Here is a 15,718-nt window from a genome sequence, read left to right on the forward strand (position 1 = left end):
CTGGCCTTTCCCCAGCCCAGAAATAATTCTGGATGTGGCAGGGAACGTGTCCTTGCAGGCTCCATGGAGAGGAGAGGGAGAGGCTGCAGCTGCGAGGGAGCAGCTCGGGATTCTCCCAGCAAATGCTGCTGATTCACAGCTTGCTCATCAAAAACTTGTGTGTGTGTGTGTCTGAGCACCACTCTGGGCTCTGGGATCCATCACAGCTATCATGGCTGGGAGAGGGGCAGGCAGGGTGTGGAGCTTCCCCCTGGGGTGGCTTCTGGAGGCTCAGCAAACTCTGCTGATAAGTGAGTGTGATGAGTCTGGGAGGGCTGCTCTGGTGAGATAATGGCCAGTTACTCATGGAAACAGGGCTTTCCTGGCATGGGTGACACCTCTCATGATCCTGCAGCAGGCAGGGCAGGAGGCTGGAAAGGATTTCCCTGGACAGAGCCTCTTCCAGCCTGTGGCACAGAAGAATCTTTTGGCCTGCAGGTAGAGGTGCCTGGTGCTCCCCTCCCCGCAGCACTCACTGAAGGTGGGGCAGTGTAAAAACTCAAAAGCAAATTTCCAAGCAATCCTAAATGTAGCTAAAAAGTTGTCTCAAGAAATTAGAATTACCAGGCTTCCATCTGCTTGTTTCCTGGCAGACAGCTCCTTGGGTTTGGTGCTGCTTCAACAAGCAGAATTGGATTTATTTATCCCCCCTTCCTCCCCAACTTGTATTTGAGTGGAAATGTATGAATTGCACTAACTAATGTGAATGGAGCAGGGAGACCTCTGCTTTTCCTTTATCTAAGAGGGAAAGCTGAATTGGGAGAGCCCTGTGCAGCACAGGGCTGGTTCTGTTCCAAATCTCCACCCTGGTTTTGCCTCCCCTGGAGGCTGGAGGGATGGAATGAAGAGTGAGTTTGCTTCCCAGGATGGGATGAGTGGTTTGTGTGCTGCTGCTGGCAGGGGTGGGCCCAGGGATGGGGAGAAGCCTGGTCCCTGGGTGCTGCCACCTGAGGATTTTGGCCGTGAGCATTTTGGGTTTGCTTCTCTTTGCTTCTTCCTCTCTCTCCTAAATGATCCTGGTTATCTTGGAAACTCTCAGGAAAGGCTTCCAGCCTTCCTCCTTTGCTCCCCCTCTGAACTCTGCAGAGTTCAGAGTCAGTGTCACTTCAGCAGCTCCCTTCAGAGCAAGCATTGAGGTTAATTTCTTTACTTGGGGCTCCACGTGGCAGTGTGTACCCCATGAGTACTCTGGATTGCTCTTGGAGCTAAGAAAAGATGCTCTGGGTGTAGCAGGGTGCTCAGCAGCCTGTTTGTGGCAGTGGGAAACCCACATTGTTCTGGGGGTGGTGGTCTCCTCCTGTAGTAATTTCATATCCTCTGTGTAGAAGCTGTGGGAAACTTAGAGGAAAGAATTCAAACAATTATTATCTCTCTTTCTGGAACCATTGGTTATGGATATGGTTCTGCAGAGTGTGCTGTTCATAGTTGACCAACAATGTGAGAGAAGATTCCTTAAGGCCAATCAGGTTTTAGGTCCACCATTGTTTCTATAAGAACTATAGATTTTTAATAATGAAGTGTCTTTTCATGCCTTCTGAGGATGGAGTCTCTGTATCACTTCTGGCTGTTCCTGACCCCCCTTTGGTGATATCCTCCAAACCTCATCTAGGCTGTTTGGACACATTCACATAGGCTGTGTCCTATGGGAAATGCTGTTTTTAAAATGCAGCTTCTCTATCCCTGGCAGTGTCCAAAGCCAGGCTGGATGGAGTTTGGAGCCACCTGGGATAGTGAAATGTGTCCCTGCCATGGCAGGGGTGTGATGAGATGAGCTTTGAGGTCCCTCCCAACCCAAACCATGATTCTCTGTTAGCATGGCCTTCCCTGTATATCCCAACTCCTGTTAGACCTTGAGCTCATCTTCCCACTGTAACACCTCCTGATGCTTTAATGAAGGCTTGCTGTTAGTTCCACCTCTTAAGTGTCCTTATTTTGATTTGTTTGCTGTTTTGTTAACAGTGACTCTCATGACTACGTGAGAAGCTGCCAGCAGCAGGGCTGAGCTTCCCCTCTCCTGTTCCAAATGAGTTTCTAACCTGATGCATCGAGTGCTCTGGCTAGAAAAGCGGTTTCAGGTAGGTCAGGGCATCTTGCATTTTGCATTTTCAAGTGTGTTTTGGAGTGATGTGTTCATTCAATACCTTGTTTACTGTGACCTGAATTGGGGCAAGTTCTTATTATGGACATTTTGGATATTTCACAAACTGTGTAACTCCAGTATTATTAAATTGTAAAATCTGAGGGAAAGACAGCTGAAAGATCCCCTAGATCAGTTCCTTCTGCCTGCTTCCAGGGAAGGATGACTAAGAGCAGAACTTGAAGATGTAGATTGTGGATAAATGCTCCCAAAACTCTGCTTGTAAGGCAATTTTTGCCCTTCTGGCAATATATTGTGTAGACAGCCAGAATGGGGGCTGGAATACCTGTGCTGTGTTCCCAGCTCTGGCTTTGGCATAGATAAATGACCTGCAAAGAGAGAATAAACAGGGTGTATGCCCTTTATTGCTGCTTGTAGTTGTGTTTTTGTCTTTCAGTAATCCTTTGAAGCTGTGTGAGGATTTGCTGAAAGGCATCTCATAAGATTTGTCATGGTTTTGTTGGGTTTCATCCGTGCTGGAAAGCTCCATGACTGATTGAAGAGGTAGAGGGGAGGTGTAGAGAGAATCAGAAATTGAAAGTGGAGTTTTGGGTGTAAAGATTCTGTGTTCTAAAAGCTGTGATTTGTTTGTGTGCAGCCCCAGTGTCCAGCACCTTGAGTGAGCCAAGTCTCTCATGCCTCCCATTCCTAGTTGGGAAACCTTTTGTCTTTTTCCTGAAAATGTTCTGGAATATTAGTGAGCCTTAACTGGCTGATTGTGAGAGGCTGTGGTGGGAGACAGAGCAGAAAAGCACATTTCAGTTGTGATTCTTCCTAATCCAGCTGAATTCTCCCTGCAGAGAGAATTCAGGGAGCTGAGCACGTTTGGGTTTTTTTTTTGAAAATTTGGGTTTAGCCCCTCTCCTGTGGCTGTCCCAATTCTGCATCTCTCTGGATCTCAAAGACTGTATAATTCAGATGATCAGTGGCTTTTCCACAGCATCTTTAAGAAATACCACCAGAAATCTTGAGAAAAATGCTGTGACTAAACACCAAGGCTGCTGAAATAGAGGGAAATTATATTTTTGCATGTCACAGGTCAGGTGAATGATGAGCAGGTTTTTTGCAGTTGTTGCTCTCTGAAAGCTGCCTCTGTGTCACTGTTCTGGGCAAACTGTAATAACACCAAGGCTTGTTTACAGCACTTGTGAAAAATTCCTACTTTCCCCACCCTTCTTCAAGTTCATCAGTGCTGGGAGCAGGAGACACTTTGAGCAGACACCTGAAGCTCCTGTGACTGCATTGATTTGGTTTCTGTTTGCTCTGCATCCAATACACAGCAGTGATGAATAATGCAGGCATCTATTACTTAAAGTTTAATGCAGCTTTAATCGGGCTTGGACATCAAGAGGTGCAGGGGAGGCTGCTCTGCTCTGTGCTGGAGGGAAAAGATTCAAAGCAGGCCTGGCTGGGTCAGTGTTGTTGGGTTGGAGCTGGGGAAGGGGCTGGAGCCCCAGGAGGGGCTGAGGGAGCTGGGCAGGGGCTCAGCCTGGAGCAAAGGAGGCTCAGGGGGGACCTTGTGGCTCTGCACAGCTCCTGCCAGGAGGGGACAGCCAGGGGGGGTCGGGCTGTGCTGCCAGGGAACAGGGACAGGACAAGGGGAAAGGGGCTCCAGCTGGGCCAGGGGAGGCTCAGCTTGGACAGCAGCAGGAATTTCTGCATGGAAAGGGTGAATTTTCTATATTACAGTCTCACAAACCCTAAGTTCTACAGCACTTCACTCTAACAAACTAAAAATGGAGCTCCATCTCTCTCTCTTTACAAGGCCTTTTAAGGATAAACTGTCCAATTAAGAAATGACACCTAAATTATTTTTACTTTTAACTCAGTAACCAACCACCTGTGGCCTGCAATGCAGACTTTCTTATCCAGTTACACAAAACCACCCAAACCCATGGAGAAGAAGGTGAAGAAGAAGGACCAGCCTCTGCCCTAAAACCTCCATCTTGTTTATATATATTACTGTGTCCTAACACCTTAAACTCTTAAGTTTCCCACCCTGTGATATCACACCCTTCTATTCAAATCCCAGTTCTATCATTCCATTTTGGAATTCAATTCCAGGCCTTGGCAGGGGCTGCCCAGGGAGCTTTGCAGTGCCCATCCCTGCAGGTGTCCCAGGAAGGGCTGGAGGTGGCACTCAGTGACAAGGTGGGCACTGGGCACAGCTGGGACTCCATGGGCTGGCAGGGATTTTCCAGCCTAAAATAATTCTGTGATTCTGTGGCACAGCTCATCATTTATGTGGAGGTATTCATTTGCAGCTGCCTTGGTGTCTGTGACCTCTGGTTTTTGCTGTATTTATCTCAATCTGTGACAACACAGGTTCTGTATTCAGGGGGTCAGAGAGCTCGTGGATGACTCTGCTGTGATCCAGGGATCTCACAGTGGAATATCAAGGCACTGCTGTCTCTTCAATGGCTTTTTTTTTTCCTTCTTGGTATAAGTATTATTTTTTTAAACAAAGGAAAAACATCCCTTTCATCAATTGTTCCCTTTGCAGAAGTTGAGCCTTAAAATAATCCAGGAAGCCTTTTGTTATATAAATATACTCATCCTCCAGCTTGGCACTGAATGTGCTTGACAGAGCTGCTCGCTGAATTCTGTTTTAAACTTGAATTTCAGTGGCTATGAAGGAAAAACCCTGGGCTCAGAGAGCAAAGCTTGCTGTGTAATCACAGTGTAACAGGGACTATTTAGAGCAGTGGAAAGCAGGGGTTTGTGCCTGGAACTCAGTTTCTGTGTCTCAGTGATTTTTGTTTCAGCTTGTTACAGCCAGGTATGTTCATACCTACCAAATTTAGCTCCATGGGAAGAGAGCATATGTGCAGTCTTTTGAAAATATTCCTGCTGAAGTTGTTTGCTCAGGAATAGAATTGTGTGTGAATACAGCAAGGGCTTGGCATGGTTAACAGCAAGTTCCAGTGCAGAGCACTCAGTGGTGAGATCTCCCAGTGAAGTGGGCAACAGGTGGCTAGAGCAGATGTTTCAATAGAAAATGAACAAAACATCACCACCAAAAAAATTCCCACAAACTCAAAAATCCACCAACCGCAAAAACTCACCACTCTGTGAATTTCAAATAATCTTTGTTAGAAGTGGTGCCTGTTTCCTGGGTGTTGTCCTGTGCACATAAAAGCAACTTGGGGGGAATTTATGAATCATGTGGAGTTTTTCTGTGTCCTCTGTAGGCCACACTTTGATTGTGACATTGGCTTTTAAAGTGACACCTTTGGTTTGTTTCGCTGCAAGCCTGAGCTTGAAGCTGCTGCTGACTGAGGAGGTTGGACTCAGTGCTCTTGGAGGTCTTTTCCAACCTAAAGGCTTTGATGATTCCTGCCAACTTTTCACAGAATCACAGAATCACTGGGTTGGGAGAGACCTCCAAGATCATTGAGTCCAACCCAGCCCCAACACCTCAACTAAACTCTGGCACCCAGTGGCACATCCAGGCTTTGTTTAAACACACCCAGGGATGGTGACTCCACCACCTCCCCTGGCAGGCCATCCCAATATTTCATCACTCTTTCTGTGAAAAACTTCTTCCTAATATCCAACCTATATTTTCCCTGACACAGCTTGAGATGCATTCATCAAAACTATCCCAGAGAAGTGGGAATGTTCAGAGGATGCTGCAGGATGTGCCTGGGTGGTTTTGGTACAAACAGGGACAGCTTCCACCATCCCAGGTTGCTCCAGGTCCCATCCAGCCTGGCCTTGGACACTTCAAGGGTCACCCACAGCCTCTCCAGGCAGTTACATCTTTGCAGAACTGAAGGTTTAATGGAATTTTGGAGCAGAGATTTTATATAGCCTGTGTTCAATTTGTTGGATCAATCAAGTTGGGTTTTGGTAGATTTTTTAGCTGCTTTATTCAGTGGCTTGGCTTGATCTTGGTGCTGTGGATAATTTCCTTCTTGTCTCCTAATTTATTTGCTTTCAGACATGTAGCTGCTCCCATGTTTCCAGGAAAATGGAAAGGATGTGCCAGCAGGAAATGGCTGCAGTTAATGAAAAGAGGTTGTACTTGCTGATGATTAATCCTTCATCCAAAGAGGGAATGTTCCCTCTCCAGCTTTGTGGCCTGAATTAGCATCTGACTATTCCTTTGTCCTGGGGCTGGCTCTGAATGACTCTGGGACTGATTCATGGCTTAGAGCCCCCAGTAATAGGATTTCCTGTGAGGGTGTGTCACCAGTCCTAGCACAGGTTCAAAGGGAAAATGGGTTTTCCCTCCTGTCTTGCATCCCCTGGACTTGTGCCCCTTGGCTTTGGCTCCCTTTCCTCCCTGACTCTGGAACCCAGGAGGTTTCAGCTGGGATTTGATGCCTGCTGCCATCCCAGCTCCTTTCTAGTGTCTCATCACCCACCCAAGGCATGTGGGGACAGGGCTGTGTTCTCCTTGGGTTCAAGAGTGAGCACAAATACATTTAGTGCTTTCTGAAAGGCTTTCAAGTGCAGCACTGCTCTTTTTGCTTCCTTTGAAGGCTGAGCAGCCACCACTGAACTCGGGGCTGCAGTGCGTGACTGCTCCCTTAGCAAGCAGTTAAAACATCAGCTATTACACTGATGTGCAAATGTTATTTTGTGCTGAAGTCATGCTGGAAGTAGTTCAAAATGTCTTGTTTATTTGGATTCACGAGGGGCACGCTGCCTCGCTGAGCTCTAATCTTGTTTTGCTCTCTGCTTTCTTTGCAATCAGCAGAGCTGTATTCAAACCACGCTGAGAGATTGAAGGTGCCTCTTGCTCTGCACCCCAGGAGCCACAGGCTGGGTTTGTGCCTTTTGGGAAAGCTGGGTGTTCATCACTTGTGTTCCCTCAGTCCTTGGATGGGTGGAACAGGCTCTGCTCCTGTGCTGGATTAAACCCTCTGCCCCTGTGCTCAGGTGAGACCCCACCTGCAGAGCTGCCCCAGCACAGGAGGGACCTGGAGCTGCTGGGGAGAGCCCAGGGGAGGCACCAGGATGGGCAGAGGGATGGAGCAGCTCTGCTGGGAGAGCTGGGATTGTTCACCTGGAGAGGAGAAGCTCTGGGGTGAACAAACTGTGGCCTTCCAGTGCCTGAAGGAGCTACAGGAGAGATGGAGAGAGACTCTGTACAAGGGATGGAGGGACAAGGGGGAATGGCTTCCCAGTGCCAGAGGGCAGGGCTGGATGGGATATTGGGAATGAGGAATTGTTCCCTGGCAGGGTGGGCAGGCCCTGGCACAGGGTGCCCAGAGCAGCTGTGGCTGCCCCTGGATCCCTGGCAGTGCCCAAGGCCAGGTTGGACTTTGGGGCTTGGAGCAGCCTGGGACAGTGGAAGGTGTCCCTGCCCATAGCAGGAGTGGAATGAGATGAGCTTTAAGGTCCTTTCCAAGCCAAACCTTTCTGTGATTCTTTTAAATATCTCTTACTGGAGAAGCACTGACTCACTTGGTCATTATCTTAATGACAGATGCACTTGTTTGAAATGACTCCTCAGTGTTGCAGTTTTATTGTTCAGCAGATAATACAGTTATTGGGATTCTTGCACAAGATGCTTTGTTTCAGTTCACTCCTTAAATGTGTCTCTCTGTGTTTGCAAGATGCATGAAAATGGAAGGGTTTTTGCCTGGCCTGTGCTGTCCCCATTGCCAGGGAGCAGTTGCAAGGCTGTCAGCAGCTCTTTTGACAGATTTTTGTGTACTGCTTAAGAAGACAAAAAGTTACATCTCACATATTTTGCTGTGCTGGGATAAATACACAGCAAGGGGTGGGTGAAATATTTGATATGAACATACTGAGGGATTTTGTAGTGCCAGCACAGGATGTCTGCTCTGTCACCAGAGTCCTGTGTGACTGTCCCAGCTGTTCAAATCATGTGTGCATCCCTGCTACACCCAGACAGCTTTAAATATCCTCCTGTCCAGAGCATGCTCCCATCTCCAGGTTTTTGCACTGTGGAGCATCCCCACAGCCATCTCCAGACACTGACACATCCCTGAATTCCCCAAGCTTTGCTGGAGTTTCCTGGAAAGCTGGGGAGCTCCCTGAGCTGTGTGTGGCACATCCAGAAGGGCAGCAAGGCGAGGGACAGGCTTTGCACACAGGCTGTGTCATTATTAGGATGTGTTAACGGGGTGGCTCCAGGTGTTTTGTGGCTGCTGCTGCTGATCCAGGGAAGCTGAGGCAGCCCTGGTGCTCTGTGCCAGCAGGACTGCCCTGCCCTGCTGCTGCTCCCAAACTCAGGGACAGCCCCCACCCTGCCCTCCATGTTTTATTGGGATTTCCCCACCCGTGTTTTGGTCTCTGTGAAGCTTCTCAGGGAAGGCAGCCGAATACCAAGACAGTGTCTCCAGCTCTGCAGTTTTGCTGATGTGTTTGAAGTCCCCAGACAGTTGATCAGGCAAACTTGCTGCTAAATGGATGATCTAATTCCCGGTGAATGCTGTGATCACAAGCATTACCCTACATCACAGAAACAATTTGAAAACCAGTGCGTACTCCTCAAGCTGTCAGCTGTCTTTCAGCACCCTCCTTGTGCTCTTTCATCTTGAAATGCTTGTGCTGAAGCTCCAATAAACTTACCTGTCAGCAGCTGCAGGGATGTCTCTTCTGTCTCCAGCTCCTAGCTGTAGCTGGCAGTTTAAAAACTGTTTACAGAGGAGATAAAGCAAGGAGCTCTCTGGTAGCTGCTGTTTCTCTAAATGATTTTTTTTTCACACTTCAGTAATACCCAGCACAAGGTTGTGTTGATGCTTTGTGAGGATTGCTCAAAGCCAGCACATGAGTTCTGTGCTCAGATCCCCTGAGGACATGGGCAGGGCAGGAAGGTGTCCCTGCACAGAGGGAGATGGTCTGGAGAGAGGTGACATCCTGGAAACAGAATGGGACACAGCACCCAGCAACCTGACTGCCTTAAGAGTGACCCCAGCAGAGGAATGCTCTTTCACAGCCCACAGATACATGGTTTGAATTTTATAGGGGAGAACTCTTTTGAAATCTGAAATTTATAGACTCATAAAAATCATTAGGGTCAGAAAGACCTCTGGGATCATCCAGTCCCAGCTGTGCCCAGTGCCCACCTTGTCCCCAGCCCAGAGCACTGAGTGCCACCTCCAGCCCTTCCTGGGACACCTGCAGGGATGGGCACTGCAAAGCTCCCTGGGCAGCCCCTGCCAAGGCCTGAGCACCCTTTCCATGCAGAAATTCCTGCTGCTGAAATTCCATGTGGAATTGATGCCTTGGGAAGGCTGCCCTAGAACAGGCTGGACAGAGCTAAAGAATAGAGCAGGGATTTATTCAAAGGATCTCCTCCATGGATCCACCTTGGGCAGCACAAGAGCCCAGCCAGGGCTGCACCCAGGATGGACCAAAATGGGCACAAAATGCACACCCAGTCACTGTGGGGTCTGTCACTGGGATCAGTTCTGCTCCATTTGCGCCTTGCAGTTCACTGTCCAATTCCAGCTCCAGCCCCTGCAGTCCCATCCTTGTTTTTCTCTCTCCAGCCCACGGTGTTTGTGCTCTTGGGCTGAGATTTGGGTCATTTGTCCTTGGTGCCCAGCTGGAGCAGGAATTGTTTTGTCTCCCTGCTCTGTGCAGAGAGCTCAGCATCCCTTAGTGTGAAGCTCACTAAAACAGCAGAGAATCTGAAACATATAACAACTAAAACCTGAGACATCAGAATATCCAAGAGAGTCTGTATTTTGTGGACCTGTTTATTCTCTTTCTTCTCAAGGAGGTGTTCTAGATGGTCATTTCAGTGAAATCCCTGTTCTCATCCTTTCTTTCTGTTCCAGCATCCAAAACTGTGCAGTAGGAGTACCTGACAAATTGCCCCAAGGAGCAGCTTTATTTTTATACCACAGCCTTGCAAAAAGCAACTCTAAAAACTTAAATAAGTGAGCTTAATAAAACAGCAATTTTTTTTCCATCCTTGTAAAAGTCTTGCTAAATCTGAAACTCTTCTCTGTTTGTTTACAAAAACCCACCCATTGTTTCCATGTTGATGTGCTGGTTGTTAAGTTTTATCTGGAGAATTCTGATACTCAGCCAGGATCTGCTTCTCTGTGGTAATTTGAGGTGGGGTGAAAATGGACACTTCAAAGCAATCCTGTGTTGTCATCATGTCAGTTTGAGATGCTGAAAACAGGGGGAAAAAAAAATATTTAAAGATCTGTGTCCCAGCAGGAGTTTGAGGCTACAGCTCAGCCCCTGGGTGTACTGTGAATATTAATGCCACAGAACTGTGGGGACTGTGCACATGAAAAGAGGAAACCCAGGTGTGTTGAGCAGGAATCAGGTGTGTGCTGCAAGGTCAGTGAGGCTGGAGAGCAGCAATTGGTTACTAATAAAAATCCAGATCATTTTCTGTGCACCTCCTTAGGGGTCACTTTGCTGGTAATGCATGAGGAAATAATAAATGTAGGTGACCTAGGTATGTGTATGTGTATTTATTTGGTGTTTTATTACCAAAAACCATCCTCAGCTGAGGGGAGGAAGGCACATGCACAGCCAGGGATGTGGTTAATTCCTTGCTCTGCTGCTCTGGTTTAAGAAAAGTTTTGGAAGCCTCTGTTTCAAGATATTGAGAGGTTACTGCATTTTGCAAGCTCTTTCCTGTCTCTGAAGCCTAATGCATGTTTTCTGCAACACTGGCAGAAAGCAAAAGCATTATTAGTTTTGGGTTTTGTTCTGCCCTTGGGAGGCTTTTTTTCTGAATTGGGAGGTTTTTTTCACTGCAAATAGCTGCAAAGTCAAAGTAGTAAATACATAAATATTGTTAGGGAAGGAGTAGATAACAGAACAAGTGCCTGTAAAAATAATACTGTCCCCTTGGCCTCCTTGGGCCCAGGACACTCTGCTGGCCTGGGGACAGCTCAGTGTCCCCCAGGTCCTTCCCCACAGAGCAAATAACTTCTTTATTTTCCAGGACAGCCCACAGGGACAAATGGACAAACTCAGTAGTTTTCAGAATAAACCAGCATGAAAACCAGCTGCTCATGCTATAACATGGAATATGTTTGTTATGACTTTGTGCTGTTCCTGTAGGTTTTCATTGCATTTCTCCAGCAGCTCCTCCCCAGCCTGTGCTGGTGCCCAGGGTTGTTCCTGCCCAGGTGCAGGACCTGCATTCCCCTTGTTGTAAAAGGTATCACTGTCTGTGTTAAACTTTTTGTAGAAACCTGAAACTTCCTTTTGTAAGCAGGTCAGAAATAACACCCAGCTGTTGTGTAGCTGTGTAACACAGGGGCTACAACCTGGAGTAGCAGATGAAATGTGGGATTTCTTGGCTTCCAGACTATTTCCTACTTTTGGTGGGTAATGGGAAACAGGCAAGCAGGAATAGCAAGTGATTCAGGTGACAGAAAGCTGGTGTTCAGGAGCAGATGATAGCAGCAGCTGCCTGGGTTGATTGGGCTGTGCTCCTTTCCCAAAATCCTGCAGTCTGGAGCCTGCTGGGAGAGGGTGGGTTGTGGTGGCAGCGTGCCAGCTGGTGTGGGGTGATGCTCAGGTCACCCTGGTGCACTGGAGGCAGATGGGCCCCAGCAGCTCCCTGCACACCCCATTCCCAGCCTGCTGCAATGTTTGGGTAGAGCTGGAAGGCTGGGATTGCTCCTTCACCCCGGGAGGGCCAAGGTTCCTCATGCTGCACAGAGCTTTTCCCACCACCCAGGGGGCTGCTTGGTGCCATCTGTAGGGACTGAATTTCCCTGGAGATGTTGACGTTCAGCAGCGTGTGGGTGTTAGGAGGCTTTGGGAGGTGGAGGAGGATGGAGTTGGAATAATGTCCTTTGAATCAGAGCTGTTTTGATCTGCTAGAAAGAAACTGGCTGCTGTGAAAGGAGGGGAGAAATCCTCAACCGTTGGACTACTCCAGGATTTTGTGCAGAGAAGAAAGAGTTGGAGCAGGAGCTGTTTGAGAATTGATCCTGGTCTGGTTGGGGTAGAAACCCAAGTGTGAGTGAGCATGTGTGGGGTCGCTGACATGCTGCACACACATGGTCAACAGCCATGCCTTGAAAATGGAAAGAAACTCTTGGTTCAGTGGGCTCCAGCCCAAGGCATGAGCTTGATGACCTCTGTGATAACTTGGATTGTAAATTCCAAGTGATTCATCCCTTTTCTGATCTCTCTTGAACTCTGACTGCTCGTGTCTGTTGCTGTCAAGTGGCTGCTTCTGTATTTATGAGCGAGGTGGAAACTACTGACCTGCTTTGCCTCCTCTGAAAAGCAAGTGATAGTTCTCTCTGAGATGGCAGGGGTGGTATTTCTGCATGTGCCTGGACTAAATTTACTGGAGGCAACTGAGAAGTGTAGATGGTGACGACTGCTGGAAGGGAAAGCGTGTATTTACTGCTCCGTGGCAATAGATTTATAGACAGATAGTTTGGTTTATAGATAAATATTGTTGCCTCTATTTCTGTAGCCATAAGCAGTAGATTTTAAAGCCTAAACTTTGCTATAATCCAGGGACCTTTTTATATTTTTTTTCCCCTATCCCATCTGCCGAGTTCTTCACTGGCGGCTGAGGCGTCACGTGGCGCCAGGAGAGCCAAGAGAAGTGACGCATCCTGGTATCCCATGGTAACTCTCCTTTTCCTCTGCTTTTAGCTCCTTTGCTTTGCTCCCAGATAGAATAACCTGCCTGTGGGATTTACACTGCCTCTGCTCACTCACAGGTGAAGCTGAGGTTGCAGGCTTTTCACTCCCTGCAAACGGTTTGCCCTCGGTAACCCAAATCGAAAGGGGAACAAAGAGCACCACAAAACACAAGGCTCCAAACCAACAGCAGCCCCCACCAAGCCCAGAAATCTCCCACTTCCCCACCCAAACTTCTCAGCATGCAGGAAGCATCGGTGGGAGTTTGCTCTTTGTTTGCCATTCAGGATACTGAAGCTTGTCTGAGAAGTTTCTGCAAACCACAGGTTGATAGCCTGTGAGTGAGGTACAGTTCTCACCAAAGCTAAATTTGCAGTCTGGGTCTTGCAGTTCACACAGGTTTTGCTGCTGGAAACTTGTTAGGTGAGGCTTCCTTTTTTTTTTTTTCCCTCTTTCTTCACCACCCTCATCAGCTGTTTTTAACCTCTGGTTGCTGTATGCAGTTACTGCCTGCATTTTTGTTAGAAATATCCTATATATCCCCCAAGAAAAGCTCGTGGTTTTGCATCCAGATATGCTGATATTTTTTAGGCTTCTGATTTCTTTTGAAAAGTGGATCATTTAATTACAGAATCCCAGAATGGTTTGGGTTGGAAGGGACCTTAAAGCTCATCTTATCCACTCCTGCCATGGGCAGGGACACCTTCCACTGTCCCAGGCTGCTCCAAGCCCCAAAGTGCAGCCTGGCCTTGGGCACTGCCAGGGATCCAGGGGCAGCCACAGCTGTGCCAGGGCCTGCCCACCCTGCCAGGGATGAATTAACTGAAAGCCATTTTCTCCTCTCTGTCTCTATATCCATTGTATTAAACCAGCCATGGTGTGACTCACTGAGGCTGCAAATGGAGTAGCTCCTCACCAGGTGTAAACAGTGAGTAGAGCCCTTGCAGTGAGAGACCTCAAACCTGGTTTTGTACCCTGTTTCCAGACTCTTCTGTGCCTGTTTTCTGTGTGCACTGAAGCACAGCTAAAGCAATGTGTGTCTGGTTTAACTCTGCCCTGCTGATTGGATTTTTGCTTTAGGGCACAGCTTTCACAAACCAAATTTATCCTCAGGGAGGAAGAAGAAAAAACTGATTTTGCTCACACATAGTCCCCGTGTAGTGGAGGAGTCGGTGGTGAAGTTTTTCAGTGTGGCAGCATTTGCATTTCTGTTGCCACAGCTACAAGTGAGCTCACAGCATTTCAGTGCTCCGCCAGGGACGAGCAGGAGTTTTCAGAGTGAAGGCACCAGTGCACCCAGATGAGTCATCCTGGTGTGTCCAAGGGCTGGGGAATCACTTCTTGAATGGGAGAGGATGCCGTGGTGTGTGGGGGAGGAGGCAGAGATGTAGTCTGAGCAGTTTGGGGCTGCCTGGATTTGGGGCACGAGCTGGGAGATGCTTGCTGGGAAGAGGCTGCTGAGTTGTCACCTGATGCACAACATCCCTGTGGGCACCTGGATGTTGGGAAGTATCCCAGGACTTCTTTGATGGGCTTCCTCTGGCTTTGCTCCAAGCAGGTATTTAGTACAAATCTCTTTTCTCATCCTCACGGGACTGAATTCCCTTCTGTTCTGTTTCAGTTCCAGGCAGTCCATCCTGCTGCCCTGGGTTTGCATGGGGACTGCTGCTGCCTGGCTAAATCCAAACAATAGCCTGCTTGTGGCAGCTGAAAGTGGTGCTGGAAAAAAAATCCCTCCTCTGTAATTGCAGGAAAAAAACAAGCCTGTGTGCAGCAGGAAGCAGCAAGACCCTATTAACTCTTGCTTTTAATTTTTTCCCCTGTGTCTTCTGCACAGTCTGTGATGATTTAAGCATAAATTGCTTAGGAAAAGTCCTTGGCCTGTTATTTAGTTACTGACTGCTTGTGTGGCAGGGGGTTAGGAGGTTAAGGTCTTCTCCAACCGAAACCATTCCATGATTCTGCAGTTTGGGTGCATGTCAGAGGATGGTTACCCTGAATCCAGAGATTTGCCATTGTAACCATTGTAAGTAAGTAAGTGTGGAATATTTAATAAAGAGATAATTACCTTCATCTAGGTAAGATGTAAAAACTTTGAGCTGTCTTGATGTCAGGTTTCTTCCATTTTCCCAACAAAAGCCTGGCTGGCTGGTGCCTTTCACCTCCAGGATCCTGCTCCTCTTGTAATCAGTGTTTCATAAGCTGCCTGCAATGGCCTTTTCCTGCTGATTCTTACCCTTGGAATGGCCTACAAGAAGCTATTTCCTCTATGTTATCACATGCCAAGTACTGCTGTGGCACTGCTAAAAAGTCTTAGAGCTGTGGTGTGAGACAGAGCTTGCAGGGACAGAAAAGCTGGAGATGGGAGAGAGCTGTGCTGTGTGGCCAGCTCAGTTAATGCAGGGATCTGGAACTAAAGGGAGGAGCTGAATCAGAAGTGTTGAGAGCACTTGTGTGACACTTTTCCCCCCAACAAACAGCTGTAGCTTGTCACACAGGTCACTTCCCTGGCATTCTGTCTGGGCTCATTTAAAGATTTCATTATTGCTCTTGCTTGATGCTGTTGAGGTTTTGAATTTCTATGTTTGAAAGTGCTTTTGTATTGAAGATGTGCTTAAGTTTTGGTTTTTTTGGTTTTTTTTTTTTTTGTGTGTGTGTGTGTGTGTGTTGGAGGGCTTTTTCTGCTGTGACTTCTTATTTTTGGAGCTATGGGTGTGTAGGTTTATGGATTAAAATAAACAAGGAGGGGGAGAACCCTCCAAACAAATCCCAACTGGGAGCTCAGGAATCAAACTGCAGCTGTGACACAGAGGGAGGACAAGGGTTTAGGGCAGCACAGAGACAAAGTGAGGTCTCCAGGGGATGTCTCTGGACAGGCAGGAGGGATGATACCCCCAGAGAGCAGTGCCTTTTCTCATCTATAGGTCAAGGGCCATCTCCACTTTGCCTTCATGTGCACTCTGGAATAAATTTGGA

General features: G+C 47.8%; 1 protein-coding gene across 2 annotated transcripts in view; it reads left to right on the plus strand.

The window, feature by feature from the left end:
- SGMS1 (sphingomyelin synthase 1) overlaps positions 1 to 15,718 on the plus strand; it is an 89,168-nt gene that overhangs the window by 22,219 nt on the left and 51,231 nt on the right. The window contains exon 2 of one of the 2 annotated variants that reach the window (XM_084210767.1): positions 1,999 to 2,114. The exons of the other annotated variant lie outside the window; for it this stretch is intronic. The gene's annotated coding sequence lies outside the window, so the exon portion shown is untranslated. The remainder of the gene's footprint in view (positions 1 to 1,998; positions 2,115 to 15,718) is intronic. 2 annotated transcript variants of the gene reach the window in all.

Source organism: Fringilla coelebs, assembly GCF_963513975.1.
Source record: "Fringilla coelebs genome assembly, chromosome: 8".
In the NCBI taxonomy this organism is placed as follows: domain Eukaryota; kingdom Metazoa; phylum Chordata; class Aves; order Passeriformes; family Fringillidae; genus Fringilla; species Fringilla coelebs.